We start from the raw sequence: 17972 nt of genomic DNA, 5'->3' as shown, positions 1-17972 counted from the left end.
GCACAACTGAAGAGTGAGATACAACTCCCGTCCTCCGTCGGATGGTGTTAAAACTCCGAGTGCTTCTGCCTTGCTTTCGACTCTGGAGTACTTCAGAAACTGAAGGCTTTATTAAGAACTCTTGCTTGCAACAGAAACCATCCATACTGCGCGATTTCCCAGGTCAGCAAACCACAAAAATAAACCAGAAAAACACCTTGAACACATGGGGGAAACAAAGAAGCTGACAACAGGGGAACGCCGTAGGCGCTGGCAGCAAAAGCAAGCGAAAGAGAAAGCACAGTAACCTGACCCACAAGGAATGCAGCTGCCACCCAGCGCGCCGCTGCTCGCTCCCGAGAGCAAAACGCTGTGGGAGTGAACATTAAAAAAAAGAGGTTGGACATGCACCCACCTTTAGCCATTTGCGTGCTTTCATTATTGAAAGACACACACAAAAGCTAATCGAATGTGTGGGAGGAGTCAGACCCACACGGAGTAAACACAAGAAGCCTCGCAAAGGAGAGCATGCGCGCTGCTAGGCTCGACCTAAAAACCAGGATACCAGATACTTGCAGCTGTGCACTCATGACAGGAGAACACAACAATACACCATTCAGGGATCATTGCATTTGGAACTGTGCTCATTCAAGCTTTAAGCTTAGAACTTCGAAGTAGATTGGTATATGCAATAAGGCAAAATCTCCTATTTGGTGAAATGCAACAAAACAAGCTATCCATTGGTAACTAAACAGCGGAGGATGAATACCTCATTAAAAGAGTGAACTTCTCCAGAAGATGTTTGATTTGGATAGATGGTCCTTCACCAACTGGGTCCACAAGCGGGTGGGATTCGGACCTCGCTTTTGCCGAGACATGGGGCACCTCTGTTCGGCCCAACCACCCAGGTTGATGGGGTAGTCTCCAATCCATTTCCAGGCAAGGCTGGCCACTGCTGCCTCTCCTTTTCGTCCTTGCCATAAAACAGCTGACTCAATATATCATATGTCATGCGGAGGTACAGGGCTGGTGCTGATGGGGAACGGAGGAAGATAGAATAGAACTATAGGTCAATGACTTTATTTTATACACGGGCAAGCCTCAGGAAGCAGTGTCACACGTATTGTGGATCCTCGCTCTTTGTAAGGAAGCTTCTGGCCTCGGTACTAAATGGTCCAAATAGTAGTTTATCGCTCATAAAGGAGATTTAGATATGATCGCCTGGCAGGCTTTGAGACTAATAAAGAGGCTTAGCTTTTAATACTTGGGTGTTCTTATCTTGTTTGAATTGGGCCTGACCCGGAGTCTCAATCTTTCCCCACACCTGTCCCACATGAAGCGGAATTTTCAACATTGGGCTCGTCTTCCACTCCATAGTCTTGAGAGGGTGGCCTAATTTAAAATGATTCTTCCATCCTTCGCCTACGTTGCGCAAAACTTCCCGCTGACTAATCCAACCTTTTGGTTTCTGAACCTTACGGTCATGATTCGCTCCTTCCTCTGGGCCTGCCCCCGCCCCGTACCTCCCCAGACAAGTGTTTCCAACCAATGTATGTTAGAGGAATGGGGATGGCGGATGTGTGGCTATATTACTGGGACTCACAGTTTGAAGTGGTGAAGGACTGGCTGCGCAGTGGATGGGGAGACTCAACATATCTGGCAGAACTGTCCCTTGTGGGCCTCAATAACATTATAAGCATACTCTATGGGCCTATCCCTCAACATCTCCCGGAACCTACCAGGGTGGTGTCCTGACCAGGTGTGCTGCGTATGACTGTATGAGCCAGGACACTCACGCAACATACCCTACTCTAGAATGGACATGGTTTTCATCACGTATCACAGTTGGAGTGGTTCACTAAATGGGATAGTAGCGGACCTACCTGGAAGATGTTCAGCAAGGACCTAGAATGAAATCTTTTCATAACTTGCAATACCAATTTGCTCTTTCCAAAACTCAGTGCCACAAATATAACACCACACACTTGCATGCCACCAAACGGAGACACAAGACCCCCCTGAATATATAGTCCTAGGGAAGCTAAACTCCTGATGGGTTCCCTGGACAAGGATGGGAGTTCACACATTTTCAGACAGTCAGTAATTAATGCACTGGTTACATTTGCAGCCCCAAAACAGATATGGGAAGGCTGGATGGGTCCTCTGGACATGCAGATTGGAGAGGTTCTTGGATGCCCTCCCACACCTCGGACTTTAGCCATCTCTTCCTGTCTGTGACTCATTCAACTAAAATACGTACATGCTACATATCTCACACCTCTGTGTCTTTAGCATGCCCGCTACTCCGGAGCGTATCTGGTGCTCCACCCAGGATAAAGATTTTTATTACATGGTTTGGACACGTCCTGTGATCACTAAATACTGGAAAGCCAATGAAGAGGTACAGACCCAGGTACTGAAGGCGCCAGAGGAATTTACCCCTAGAGTTGCACTACTGGCCACCATTGACGGCCTGAGAGGCACCCGTGGAGAGCACACACTGGTGGGACTAGCTTCAACGTGCCCAGTCACTGGAATTCACTGAAGCTACCTTGTATATTGGAGTTGAGTGCTGCTATGGACTCTCTACTGATGAGGGACGTTATCCCGAAACCCGAGCCATGTCTCGGGCGACATCCAAAAACCCGGGACATGTATCGGGTCTAGAGATCATCAGTTCAACAAGTACCTACTTGCACCCACTGGGGTGAACCACTCAAGAACTCCATGTACCAGAGTCCCTAGGGGCGATCCGGAGGAGGGGCTAGCGGTGTGCGGTCCATTGCGATTGTTTCTACAAATTGGCTCCCTTGAGCTTTGAGTCGACGGGCTCCTGGACGACGCACCTGCGTGCCGGTTCGGGCATCGAGGCCATTGACGGTTGCTTGGCGGCCTTCTCTTCCACCCCTGACTATTTTCTCTACTGATGAGGGAAGTTATCCCGAAACCCGAGCCATGTCTCGGGCGACATCCAAAAACCCGGGACATGTATCGGGTCTAGAGATCATCAGTTCAACAAGTACCTACTTGCACCCACTGGGGTGAACCACTCAAGAACTCCATGTACCAGAGTCCCTAGGGGCGATCCGGAGGAGGGGCTAGCGGTGTGCGGTCCATTGCGATTGCTGCTATGGACTGGTGAGCAGTGCTGGAGGAACCCATTTATCTGGCCAAGGATTGTCAGTGTAAACTTTTTAAAATATGGGTGCACTGTTGGGACTACTTCGGACTGGTTAACGAACATTGTGTACTACTTAATATGCATTTGTACATTATTACATGCATTTGTCGTAGCAATGATGTATGGGGATGTCCGGATGGGATGTTATTGCTACTCTGCTACATAACTTCAAAACAAATAAAAATTTATTCTTTAGAAGAGAATAAACTGTTATTAATATCAGAGTGTGAGATGTTTTATTTTCATTTGGAGCCGCTTTCAACTTGTGGTCTATATGAATGTTATGTCCTTGGACTAAATTATAACTATATCTATTATGGAGAATAAATGTCTACTGCTGTTAAGGTTGGAACAAGCAGCATAATTAGATTCCATAAGAAAATGGAAGGCCTATCTGGATGTGTTGAAAAATTGCCATTTATATGGGAAATTTGAAGAAACAATTTCTGGTCTGTTAGGTCAATGTCCATCTCTTAATGATATAAAAATCTGAACCATTGGATTGTTAGTCAAAGACATGGGGACGTTTATTAAAAGACAAAGTTAATTTATAGATTCACTCAAATGTTCATCAAGATTTAATTAAATGTATTCTGCTTTTTTAAAGAAGTTTTGAGGATGAACAAATGTATTTAGATTTCAATGTATATTCTGGAAAATTGCTTTTATGGTTTCTGTATATATCCAAAAGAAATTATCAATAAAAATTAACAAATTTGTATTACATTTCCGATTTCCCCTACTTTGATGTCCCAGAACTTAAACAACTTTTCCACTATCACAACAAGTAGGAAGCGCCTCTGCAAAGACAGAAGTTTCAGGATCAGGATAGGTCACTATCTAATGCAATTCCTGAGTTGGTCTATGTGAAGTTTTTCTCTGCTGACAAACTGGGTTACTGAGAAAGAAGAAAAAGAAATATTGTAGAATGACAGTGTGGCAGTAGAATGTTTCTATCTTGTTGTATTCTATTGCCATGAATACATGCTCACTGTTTCTGTAATGCTTTATCTGCATCCTTTTGAATATGTTGTCATCGTTTCACATTCTAAGAGCAGTTTCTATTCAGTTACTCTGCTGCTCTTCAGAAGGTCGATGCTCCATTAAACTACTCTTCAACTTTACCTTTTTCTGTGGATTTAATACTACTACGTATTGGCGACGAGGATGGGATTTTTCTTGCGCATTTAAAGACATTGGAACATCCACACACGCATATTTTACCTTGGATTTTGTTTTCCTGCTGCCTGCCTCCTGCAACCTTTCCTTTATCTGGATTATCTGTCTGCCTCTGTTTTTTTCCCCCAGCATCGAAGAATCATCGCCGGAGAGGAATTTCAGGAATTCAACTTGCCCCACTATTTTTTAGACTGATCTGGGGTCCAAATAAATGTACTGCCTTTTTTTAAACAACATTCTTAACGAAAAAACTAATGTCAGTGAACTTTGGAACAAATCTAGAATAATATTCACATAATCCTAAAAAGGATTTAATTTGTTCTTTGTCTTGGGGATCTTTCATACTCTTTATGGAGATAAGGAGATCCTTCTTTAGAAAAATACAATTACTACCAATAATTAATGACCCAAATATTCAACATCTGACAAGAAAAACGTACATTTGTCCAGACGAATGGTCATACTTTTATATTCTAAAACAGATAAAACTTTGTCTATTGTTTCATGATGTTTCTCAAAGGTGTCAGAAAATATCAGGATATCATCCACAACTCCATCAGTGTCGCCAAACATACAATTCATCAGTCTCTGAAACACTGATGCAGCCGATGACAGGCCAAAAGGCATTCTAATATATCTGAAGGTTCCCTCCGGTGTAATAAATGTGGTGATGTCTCTTGAATCCTCTGTTAACTCTATTTGATGGTACGCTGATTTAAGATCAATAGTGGTAAAAAAGTTTAGCACCATCCAATTTAGCGAATATATCTTGTACCTTAGGTAAAGGGTGACATTACATAACAATTTGTTTGTTTACGGACATAAAATCAATGCCCATTCTAAGTTCTCCATTCCGTTTCTTAACTAAAACAATTAGGGAAACCCATTCAGAAGCATTAACAGGTTCTATCACACCATCAGCACACAATTTTTTGATCATGTCTGCCAACTCATTTCTCACAGATAATGGAACATTCCTAAATTTGTGTTTAGAGGGAATAGCATTTTTGTTTAACACTATTTTATGAGAGAAACTTTAACCTTTCTGAACACCTTTTAAACCAATTCTTATGTTTGTTTAGTATCTCGTGTAATATTTTATCATGATCTTGTTGACCAATATGTACTAATTGTAAATCTTCTACCAAACACACCTGTATCTTGACATTGGGACACAAGGTATTATTACATTTTCCTTGGCCTTGCAACCCATCAACGGCAACATAAACTTTTCCCACTATGGTTTTTTGTTTAAAAGAAATGTCAGAAACAAAATATCCCAACATTTCAATTTCTTTACCTCCAAAACCATACACACGAATATGATTAGGTTCTAATGTTTTGTCCTTCCAAGACTTATTGAAGAAGGAATCAGGAATGATAGTGTAGGGGGAGCCAGAGTCTGCCATAACTTCAAAACATTTACCATCAACAGTAATGGTGCACATAGGAGGGACATATGGTTCAGTATCAATATCATTATTTATATTGCAAGACCTAACTTGAGACAACTAACATCACATTCTGTTATACAAACAATGGTATTTTCAAAAGTAGGTTCATTGATCATCTCATCTACAACTTCCTCATCAGCAAGACTGGCAACTCTCCTGTTGGTTTGACATAAGGCTACAAAATGGCCTACTTTTTTGCATTTATAACACTCTTTACCTCTGCCAGGGCAATGTTTGAACTGGAACAAATGAGATCTGGATCCACAACCCGTGCAGAAGAGTTTACCTGAAGAATTGTGAGAATAAGGTTTATTAACTGGGGTGTACGATGTAACAGGTTTTTTAGGTTTCCCTTTTAAATTGCCAGTTTTAACATTTGAGTCTTTCACACTAAGAGCCGCTACACCTGGAGATAAGCTATCTACATTCATAGTATTGAATGAGGTAATAGGCCGTTCAACACTTTTGGATATTTCAATTGGCTCTTATAAGGATGGATTACGTTGTCTCAAAAGTTGCTCTTGAATTTTCTTATTGGAGCAACAAATGATTAATTGGTCTCAAATGTATTTGTCTACTTGAGCCCCAAAGTCACATTCTGCAGCTAATACTCTTATACAAGAAACATAAGCATCAACCGATTCATTAACCAATTGGTGTCAAGTGAAAAAATGATATCTTTCCATGACAACGTGAGGTTGTTCTGTGAATCTTTTTTTAAGTCTATCTACTGCGAAGCAATCATAATAGCCACTATCCATTCTCACTGGTGTTGGAGATGGAGGTAGATGTTCAAAGACATCTTCAGCATGAGTTCCAATCATTTTTTTTTTTTTTGAAAGTATGTTTTTATTGCAGAGTTACAGACAAAACATCAAAAGTATCAACCATCAGCCCCGTCCCCATACAAGACCCCACGTGGAAAGTCAGTAGTACACAGCCCATCAGCCCACATCCCGGAGGCAGGGCGGCGTTAAGTCAGTGTGCAAGAGAAGTCTCCCCGCTTGGCACATAGGGACGGTAGGTCAACAACACAATCCTGGTTCCGCATTTTCTGGACCCTCAACAACAACTCCCCCCCCCCCCCCCCCAATTGCCCCTTAGAGGAGTCGTACCCCCCACTCTAACACCTTCCCAGCGCGGTAGATCCACAGAGCCCAACCCGCTTCTACGTGTAACAGGCCAACCCGCCCGATGGATACTCCTCCCCATCTACTTCCAAGCTCTAACAGGGCAGTCTACGTGCTCCTCTATCCCTCCCCCCCTCTAACTGCTGCTAGTGTGGTTGGCAATGATGTGCGCTGGAAATAACAGTGCGTCGTCAATACTGATCAAACGTTCGTGCTATCAGTTCCCTGGAACTCAGCCTCCGAGAGTCTTTCCTCCGTATCCACCGTTAAGCGGTCACTCAAAGCTTGCACAATCGTTTCCCAAGCTCTAGCTGCCTCCAAGCCCTTCTCCGTCCCCAGTTTCGTGGCCTGCCGCAATCTCAATATGCTCTCGCACCTCGACCACTTCAACAACTCATTCGTCCAACGTCCCACAGCCGGGCCTTCTTTGGTTTTCCAACGCCATGTAATCTCCCTCTGCGCCAACATGAGCCCCAAATCAATGAACTTGCTCGTGACTTTCGTTTTTGCCGTGTGGGGAAACCACAGCAGGAGGCAAGCCGCCATGTCAAAATCCACCTCCCTATCCGTAACCGCATTCAGAAGGGCGCCCACCTCAGGCCAATACGCACCCAGCCGTGGCCAACCCCACATCATGTGGTCCAATTCAACCCCACCGGCCAGGCATCTCGGGCATGCCGCGTCTCGCACCCGAAAGTGCCGGTGGAGTTTCCCCGGGGTCAGATACGCCCTATGCAAAAGGAAGAAGTGTATTTGTTGGAACCTGGCATTCCTGCTACCTTTCCATGTTCGAGCCAGAATGTGGCCCCACTCAGTATCCGGAATAGGCTTGCCCACACTGTCCTCCCACGTAGCTTTCAGCGCCGTGAGAGGTTCCAGTCCTTCGTTCAACATCCGTGAGTGGAGACAGGTCACCGCCTTGACTGTGCCCCCGGCCATCACCACATATTGGCAGGCCATGGTCGTGCTCGGCTCCATCAGTCCCCCCTGCCAGTGCTTCCGTATCGCCGCAGTTACCGCAGCGTGTAGGAGAAAATCCCCGTCCGGGAGACCAAACTGCTCCCGGAGCACCGCAAACGGGGCCAACACCCCCTCCACAAACAGATCTCCCACCATCTGTAGCCCCAACTCCAACCACACCGCCAGCGGAGACCAATCACCCCCATGCGGTAGAGCCGTCAACATCCCAATGGGAATATGAGTTCCAATCATATTTTTATATTTTGTATTATATTAATTGTATTATGGATTGTCATTTTTGTTGTTTCCTTTTTTTTTTAATAAGGAAGGAAGATATTTGGTAGTATAATGTTTCTATCTTCTTGTATTCTATTGCCATGACTGCATACTCACTTTTTCTGTAATGCTTTATTGGTATCCTTTTAAACATGTTGTCATCGTTCCACGTTCTAATAGCAGTTTCTATTCAGTTACTCTGCTGCTCTTCAGAAGGTGGATGCTCCATTAAACTAATCTTCAACTTTACTTTTTTCTTTGGATTTAATATTACAACAGACAAGAAGGGGAAGTTAGAGTCCAATCAGTGAGGGTAAGTAAATGTGTACATTATTCTTCAATTGAGACCTCCTGCTATTTGTCAGTGAAAGCAGCTTCATATAGTTCTAGCTGAGACTAGTATACAAGATTATAGAAGTTGAGGAGTGCCAGGATGAGGACACGTCAGCTGATATAATGTTGTTCCCAACTTTGGATGAAGTAGCAGGCAGGGTTTTCAAGTCCCGGAGCCAGTCATGGGATAATGAAAGATAGCTTACTAGATATCAGTCTCTGTATAACTTATAAACAGGAAGTTATACCATTCAGTTAAGCATACACAGTTCAAACAAACAGTAATGTTGGTTGGATTCTCTGGACGATGAATCAAGCAAAGTTGATGTGTTGGTTGTAAGTGCAAAGTTGGAAAATCAAACTGACACTGTGAAAGAATCGGTGTCGGGGGAGGCACTACGATATTGAAAAGTACACAGATGAGAGTTGATCCTAGAGGAACTTCACAAGACAGAAAGTGTGGGTACAATCTTAATGTCCCCATTAAGGCTTTGTGGCAGACAATGTGAAATGATTTGTTCTATTCAAGCTCAGGTCCAGAAATGTCTATCCAATGTTCCAGTCTATCATCAGAACTGTGTTAAGACAGCACTAAGCAACAGAGATATGCTTTTTCTAAATTCACATTTTTGTCTGGCTCTCAGAAGCAGTAATAATTAGCTTTGATTGCAAATTTCGACATATTTTCGGACCCAAGTTATATGCCGAATCTTATATTTTTGAAGGTATGTTTGGAAATACACTAATATGTGTTCAATGAATCTTTGTTGTTGAAGCTCCAGGGACTCGGAGCCCACCATTCATGGCACTTGTCTTGACAATCTACCCATATATCCTACATTTAACTTTCATGAGTGGATATTCAAGTGAGCCTCTTTGCAGCACGTCAAAAATGTGTGCTTGGCCTTTAGTGAAGAACACTAGAAGCCTTGTCCAAGGTCAAAATGAAGACAGGGATGGTGTGTTTGGGGTTGTGAAATGTGTGCAGGACACAATCTTGTGAAAATTGTGCAAGAGGAAGGGGTCTCCTCGTCCACAACAAGGCACCAAAAACACCTCTGTGGCAACAGAGCAATTTTCAACTTGATCGCATTCTTAAATGGCCTTTCAGTCTAAACTGTAGATGGCTGGATGCGGAACGGTTTCGAAGGTTGAAGCACAAAGTTTGTTACTGTAAAAGACACCAGAAGTGTTAAGTCTAGGACCCTAGTGACAATCATGGTATGGATTAGCCTCTCTATTTTTGATCTCTTAATACGATTAATGCTCACTATCTGAATGCACAAAAGAGGCACTGACCAAGACAGACTGTAGTCACAATTTATGCATTGCTTTCTTTTTGAAAGCTTGTCTCACATTTCCTTAAGCTGTATCTTGTGGGCACTGGAAGAAAGTAAGAACTTTTTCAGGTGCTCCGGAGCACCAGTACAGACCAGAATAACTGGTAACATGATTTGGGTCTGGAACCATATGCTCAAAATGCAAATTAATACATTTTTCCAAGGCATATCTAGCTTCTTGAGGGCAGTATTTTATGGTGAGCCAGACACATCTCAGACTGATCTCAACCTGTTTGGACTGGTACCAAAGCAGCATCACACCTCTGGGGTACTTACAGAGCCATCCATGCGGGCGGTAAAAATATATTCCAGTGTTGCAGTATCTTAGGGCGAGAGACTCCCTGCTTTTCTTCCATGAAGTACTTGCCAATATGTGATACTGGGCATGGCCTTTCACAAGTATGTGATTGAGAGCCCCAGAAAGGGGCGCAGACCCTCACAACACCACCAACAAGATCTGCTCTGAGGCTGAATTGAGTCCTGGATCATCATGTCCGGCTCTCGAGTAAATGCATTCCTTTCATAAGAGTCCACAGAACCCCTCTCTGTACACAAGCATTTTCCAAAGCAAAAGAGTGCATGAACATACCCGATGGAGCCACTAGGCCAAGTCATTTGGAAGTTGCTACACTTCTCTATACTACCCGTCTCAGTCTGCTGCTTTTTTCCTTCAAGGTGATGAGGGGCAAGCCCTTTGCATCACTTCCCCTACAGGTGGTACAGCAATATTTGACAGAATTTTGAGGAGCGACGTTGACAAGACTCATATGCACAAGTTCCATGTTGTTACCACATGTGTCTCTTTTGAAATAGGATTTTGGATGTCCAAAATTAACTTGCATTTGAAGTTATCCAATTGCACAAGAGGGCAGGCAGGCTCTTTAATCCTTGCAATGCCAATGGTGAAAATCCCTTCTCGGATCTTGTGCCCAGTAAAGAAAAGAAAGGGTGAAAAACAGATCTGTTGATCAAAAACACAAAGAAAAAGAGTGCAAAAAATAAGCACAAAGAATACTTTACGGTCACTATGAAACAGGAGTGATCAGGAGAACCAAGCAGATAATGAAATACTCGCTCTCTGTGCCGAAACCTAAGTAAAATAGGATTCAGAGATTAATAAGCTCATGGAATCCATAGATAAAATAACTCGCTCTTGGCAGGCCCCGAGCTAAAGCTGTAACTGGCCCAATACCTTTGAAGGGACAGAGGCCCAAAACAGATGACCCAGTCTCAACTTGCACACTGCACCTACTAGCCTACAAGTGACAAAAAGAAACCTGGAGGCTGGCAAGCCAACGAGCCAAGGAAATAGCAAGGGACCAATCGAGAGAAGACTCCTTGGTTTATCTCTCCCAGGAAATGGGAGGCTCTTTGTTCCTACTGAGGCAAGCAGCGAAAGTGCCATTAGCCTAAATCTGAACTGCTTTAAGCCACAAAAAAATAGTGGATAAAATAGATAGGAATTTTAAACTTCCAAAAAGTTAGACTTCGGAACAAATATTTGCTTCCAAACAATTAAATGACTAGGGCATAATTTACTGACCAGTAGAAGTACCTGAACATACGAATTAATTCTGAAAGGGAGATGAATGTAAACATCATGAGCGAGTGAATCCTCTGCACACCACCTCCAACAAAAGGTAATATTTAGACTACCCATATCAGACCTTCAGACATCCTCCTCATTAATGGTTACAAAATGCCATATTGTGCTGGTATTATGGTTTACTGTCGATCAATTACATAAACAGCCTGAGCCAATCCCATGCCCTCCGCCATTTTTGCATATTTTTTTGGGTCGTAGCAAAGATGTGTGCCCTTATTATCCATGAACATGCTGGAACTCGGCCCACATTAATTTGTAACATGGGTCATATTCTTTATCAATGGGGCAATCGATAGCTTGAATGTATAAAGCACAGATTAAGTGACAGTTTATGACGATTTTTATTTTATTGACATATTTTCCCCTAAAGGCCATGACTGCTGAGCTGCATGAGGACTGCTCCGTCTGGCGTACATCGCGCCCTCCAACTCCCTACACAGCATGTGTCACAGAATATGAATCTGCAGATGTGTTTAACGAATGCTTAAATGTCGAGTCCATTCACTGGTCAGTGAAAAAAGCTGGGGTAGCTGATGAAGCCGTTGAGGAAGACATGGCGCTCATCGCACAACCAGGAACAGTTTGTTGGGTTCTATTGCTAAGAAGAGAGAAGTTGTCGTAAAACGATACTATTGATTGGTTAGTTAGACCAATGGTCAGCTCGCAAAGACAGAGGTCAAAATGGAAGAAGGAGTGGGCTCTCAAGGAACCAACAACGTCGACCTGGCTGGGATTTTTAACATTCTAATTCAAGCTCATCTCCCTGGTGCTCTTGGAAAATGAGCTTTATTGGTGTTAACGAAGTATTGAATTACTGTATTGCTGAATCGTTTTTGCAGCAGTGGCACTACTGTATTATTATTATTAAAGGAGTTTATAGAGCGCATGGTGACGCCATCCCGGCGTGTCCCCGCGCTATGGAGAGAGAGAGAGAGCTGTGACCAAAATAAAAGGCCGAGCTAAAGGGTAAACAAATAGGTTTTTAGCATTTTTCTAAACTTAGTTTCAGTGTCCGCTAACCTGATGTTGACTGGAAGGGAGTTCCATTTATTGGCCGCTAACACTCTGAAGGAGCGGCCACCCATTCTGGCTTTTTTAACACGAGGAATTATAATTATTACCTTTGTGTCCTTAATATTACTATAACTTTCCTTCACGTGGCTTTGAAATTTTACATTCGCCAGCCAACAAGTGCATTTGCGGAAGTGCACATTACTCTGAAAAACGCGTAGCTCAGGAAGGAAGTGGAAGTACAAATCTGGAACGGACACATGCACACAACCGCAGGTTAAAAAAAGTTAATATAATTCACTCCAAAGAACTCAAAGTGCTTAGCAAAGTGACGGAAGTCCAACGTAATTCGGATCATCCGAATAAGTAGCAACTCTACATGTTGATCTGTTTTTAGGTGCCTCGAACTTCTCAGTCAGTCTCTCTTAAGAGTGGTATGAAAGACTGTTCATAGCGACGACCTCAGAGGCAAGCAAACTGTACAAAGTCAACTGATGTGTGGAAAACCCATACTGTACTGGACACTAATCTGTTCAGCTGTAAACATAACACAAAATGTAAATGTTTTGCTACACCCCTACTCCATCTCAACATCCACTTTCTATTTTGAATAAAAATGGTAGAAAACAGGTGGCAGCAGAACAAAATGATGAACAATAGTGGCTCGCTAGACAGGTTAAGGCAAACATTTAACAAATACATTCAACATTTTAATTCTGTGGGAGTAGTGCTTGATTTGCAGCTGAAACACCATCATTGTGCTCTTGGCTTCCCTGGGATCGTTGCAAGGGGATAGACGTCAGGAAGCACTAGCTTCGCTACATCAGACGCTAAAAGAAAGCAATGTGACTCAGTTACTTTGGATCCATATCAAGCACTAATCCAACCCCTCACCGTGTCCTGAAGAGCTGGCCTCCGATTCCCTGGATTTTCTTTTACTAACACCTGTGATTATATTACCCTGCCCCAGGCTTCTAACTTACACCACTTGCTTTCTGGCCCACCTGGCCAATAACCACAACTCAAAATTCTTGGCATTAATTATGGGGTTGTACAAAGTTCAAAACCATTTTCAGCTGTACATTAGGCCCCCTCCGTAAAGCACTGGGCAGGCAGCAAAACCAGTACTTTCAAATTAGACTACCCCCAAAACACACAAAGGCCAAACCCACCATACCAGTCCCCAAATGTTCCGACTCCTACATTCTTCTCAAGCCGAGAGATAGCAAACCTCATATCATCATAATAAACAGCAATCCTACATACCACCCACTTTAAACCAATTACTTGCTTTTGAGCTGTAAGGTTCATTATAACAAAGGCAACAAACAGAATCTATAAGGTCTGATAAAGTCGACTGTAAATATATCGCCAAAGACAATCTAGATAAATCAACATTGTATACACAAGTACTGTGCGGGTTTAAGGAGTCTAGTCACCCCATGTAAGCCAAAATGGTACCTAACTAGAAATACTAAACCAACATACAAAATACCATCAGCAGCAACTCACGACGACCAGCCACTCCAAGAAGGGAGAACCATGACTCCCTAAAAGCATGCATACTAAGGCCTCTTCTATGTAAACCTGCCTGTTTCCCTGAAATTCTCAGACTGAGTGCCCAATGCCTCCCTATCTTCCCGATTATCCGTAAAAGACATGACAATATTGATGAGTTCGCATACAAGTGTCACATGGCAGTACTTCCTGTACACTGTCTTTCTACAACCTTCAACCATTAGCCACAAGAGGTGCCAGATCCACCTGGAAGTAGTGCTACAGGTCACCCAGTGGTGTGGAATTTCCCATGCCTGATGACCAGGACAAAATGTTTGGGGTCAACGGCAACACATTTTCAATTTGCCCACTGGACACATAGGCCCAAATCCCTGTTGCACACACCCTTTGACTGCCAGTAATTCACAGTAAAATATATGCATTTGTGCAGATTTGCAACTTTCAGGAATTCACAACAGTTTACAGAAATAGTGCTAAAAACCCACCTGGGAAACAACTGTACATTCCATTTTGCCTGAGCAAAGATACTAACGTATATTTGCTGGTGTAAAAGAAATCTGCAGAGCAAATACAATTACATTTTTCTGCTCTTTTCAATGTTGGGAAGGGGTTGGAGATTAGTTGCAGAATACGCATCCATCAACATCTAGGTTTATGTATGTGCACAAACTCGCCGGCCATTCCAGCCCTGGAACTACCACAGTCTGCCAATTTCCAGCCCCTGTGAGGAGATCTGCATAAATAAAAGGCACAAATAGAACCCTGGTATGTCCAGAGTTCAGTAAAATGAGAAATATGGCTTACATTAAAGTCCAATCCCTGACATACGAGTCCTGTAATAAATCGGTGGTTATCATCAGAACTCTGATACAATGAGAACACTGCCATAATGGGTCACGTCACTGCATGGAGACAAATGAACACTGCTATTTTAATATAGGACAAGTATATTTCAGAAGCACCCCATTCCTTGGACAAGTGGATATTTTATAAAATTCTGTTCTTCTGAGATCTCAAGAGCAGATACAGGATGGTTATGATTTTTTCAGGACAAAGTGTAACAGCTGGGGCAGTCCCCTTCTCCAGCACTGCATGTCCCCAAGAGATGCTTCAGTACTTATCTTGGTGGATGCTTATATGAGCTGCCCGTCAACATCACTGAAGCACACTACGTAAATACCTCAGTTCTAATTTTACACAATGAGTTAAAGACTGATTTAACATTCTGTAACAAATGTCCGGAACCCATAAATATGGAAAGCTAGTGCATTCAAAGCTGATTTATTGCCCAATCCACTGAGCGCAGGTGTCTGTCAGGCTGTGAAAGTGTAAGCAGCTGTTCGGGTATGCTGGCCCAGTGTTGTGCAAGGCCTTGCATGTGCGAGTGAGGAGTTTGAATTGGCTGCATTTGGGAATTGGTAGTGCTATGAGGTGGGGCGAAATGAGTGTGGCATGGGAAGTTGAGTAAGAGTCTTTCGGTGGCAAAGTCTGTGTAGAAGCTGCATGGAAATTCTGACAGAATGGATTGTGATTGTTGAGTCTGCTTGTGAGGAGTACTTGATACACCTTGCCTGCTAAGGCAATTCCCGCTGGGTGCTGAAAGTCCTAAAAGCCTATTGTTCATGACAAGGTCAGCTCGTCATAAGCACAGCTCCAGTGTACTGCATGACGAGCTGACCTTGTCATGAGCATGGAAGGGGTTTTAATGGTGCATCTGGTGTTTAAGGCAGCCACTTGAAGATCTTTTGTAGCATACACAGGATGTGGAAGCAGGCAGCACTCACTGCACTGGCTTGTGCTGTCATGTTGAGCTTGTCAGACAAGATGGTCCCCACATTTCTGGTGTGGTCGATGAGTGTTGGTCCTTTGTCGGCCACCAGGTAGCATCCCAGAGGAGGTCCTATTTCTGAAGAAACCAGTGTTTCGGTCTCATTTGAGCTTCAAAAAATGGTTCTCATCCACTCTGCTATCATGGTCATGCAATTGCCGACGATGGCTCTGGTTGTGGTTGTCTTGTCCATCAGGGAGAGGATGAGTTGGGTGTCATCGGCGTAGGAGAGGAGGGTGATGCCTTGGGATCGAATGATGTTGGCAAGCAGAGTCATATAGCCGATGAGCAGGGTATGACTGAGAGACTATCCCTAGGGGAATCCGCTGATCAGGCTCTTAGTCTCCAATGTAAAGGGAGGCAGTCATACTTTTTGTTTCTTCCTGAGAGGCAGGAGCAATTCCAGTTGAGTGCACGTCCTTGGGTGCCAAGCTCGATGAGTCTGCTGTGGAGTGCGTTGTGGGAGACCATGCTAATAGCCATTTTTACAGATCGAGTAGGATGAGGCCCTATGTTTCTCCTCTGTCCAAGATGGTCCAGATCTTGTAGATTGCTGTGATGAAAGCTGTTTTGGTGCCGTGATTTTTTTCTGACTCCTCATTGAGTATTGCTCGAGGTGGGTTAGGAGTTGCTTATTGATGGCCTTCTCTATCACTTTGCTGGGTAAGGGTGCAGAGAGAAGACAGAAGTTGCTCAGTAGGCTTGGGTCAGCCGACTGATTCTTGAGGAGGACGTCGACAGATGCATGCTTCCAATCTTTCGGGAATGTGGCGGATGTGATGGAGGTGTCGATGGTGAGGGTGGCACTGATGGGGGATGCTCCAAGGCTGTAACCGTGGAGGGAGCACAGGTCTGTTGGGGCTCCTTAAAAAACCCTAACACTTCCTTTTAAGCTTAATCTATAAACCACAACTGTTTGTGATACCAGATTTGCAGTATCTGGCTGAGAGGTCAAAATCACCCCTACCTACAATGCAACTGCAGACCTTACTTAGCCCCCTGCTTTATTGTGGATTTCCCACAACTGGAATGTCTCCTCATAGACTCATCTAATAAGAAGTGAGCTCTCCTTTCGCCCCATAAACCCAGCTTATGTAAAAGTTATACTGTATCGCAGGCACACACAGGTCCCAGTGCCCCCCTGCCTGTAACCCAGGGCTTGTGTTTGGCTTAAGTAATGGTCACCAGTGTCTTAAGGGCAACTGTTTTGCTACCCAATTACTAGTTCTCAGACTTTTTCCTCTCTCCCACCACTCAATATTTATTGTTGCTCCATTTAAAAGAGCACAGATCACGCTGTGGGTAGCTCTGAATGACTATAATGGCAATTCGAAGAGCTCTGGATGAAAATCAATGCAGTGTATGCATTTAGAATAAGTCCATTTGAAGACTTCTCTCATCCTTTTTGCTTTCCTTGACCAACGCTTCCTGCAAATATTTAATGAGAAATTCAAGGCAGAGTGTGTAATGTTTCCATGTACTCTGTAATCCAGGGGCTGGCAAGAGGATATAAAAGCCATCAAGAACTGCCCAATCAATTATTTACTTTTACTACTTAAGCGCTATCCTGGAAATATTTTTGTACTGCTGTCAATATTCATCATTAACTATTCACACTCTGGCTTGTCCATTATAAATTAGAATAAAGAAAAGAAGGGTTATTCCACCTCCTGGAACATAAAGATCAAATAGATGTGCAAGGCATACATTATATATACGTGCAAGTTTGCAACATTTCTTGCGAGAGGTGAAACGGTATGGGGGAGGCATGGCCTCTACGAGAAGAGGTGTGGCGCCGTGGCCAGGACGACGGACGCTGGGGATTATGGTTCAATCCCTGGCTCCGGCAGCACTGGTCTGCCCAGCACCATGCAATAGCTCACTTAATCTTCCCAACAGCCCCCAGCGCCGAGGTACCCCTTCGGGGGTGATTTATGCGCTATACAAGTACTGGATTTACAATTTTATTTTACTGGATGAGAAAGAAAAAAAAAAAACAGCACACAGCCAGACCTGCTTGGCACTCACAACTTACTGCACTGATCAAGAGCTAAATCTCCCCGTTGACAAGGTAGTGGTTTTGGATGTCCATCAAGGGCCATTTCCATTTCTCTTGATGACCAAGTTGAATGCAGTGCTACTTTTCCCATGAATAATGGTTGCTTTGTACACAGAGA

General features: G+C 43.5%; 1 protein-coding gene across 5 annotated transcripts in view; it reads right to left on the bottom strand.

The window, feature by feature from the left end:
* Nucleotides 1-17972, bottom strand: part of GRK6 (G protein-coupled receptor kinase 6) — a 697925-nt gene that overhangs the window by 671198 nt on the left and 8755 nt on the right. The window contains exon 1 of one of the 5 annotated variants that reach the window (XM_078652757.1): nt 6011-6074. The exons of the other annotated variants lie outside the window; for them this stretch is intronic. The gene's annotated coding sequence lies outside the window, so the exon portion shown is untranslated. Of the gene's footprint in view, nt 1-6010; nt 6075-17972 lie in introns of those variants that run through there. 5 annotated transcript variants of the gene reach the window in all.

Source organism: Lissotriton helveticus, chromosome 7, assembly GCF_964261635.1.
Source record: "Lissotriton helveticus chromosome 7, aLisHel1.1, whole genome shotgun sequence".
In the NCBI taxonomy this organism is placed as follows: Eukaryota; Metazoa; Chordata; class Amphibia; order Caudata; family Salamandridae; genus Lissotriton; species Lissotriton helveticus.
This window is presented reverse-complemented; position numbering and strand designations above follow the sequence as displayed.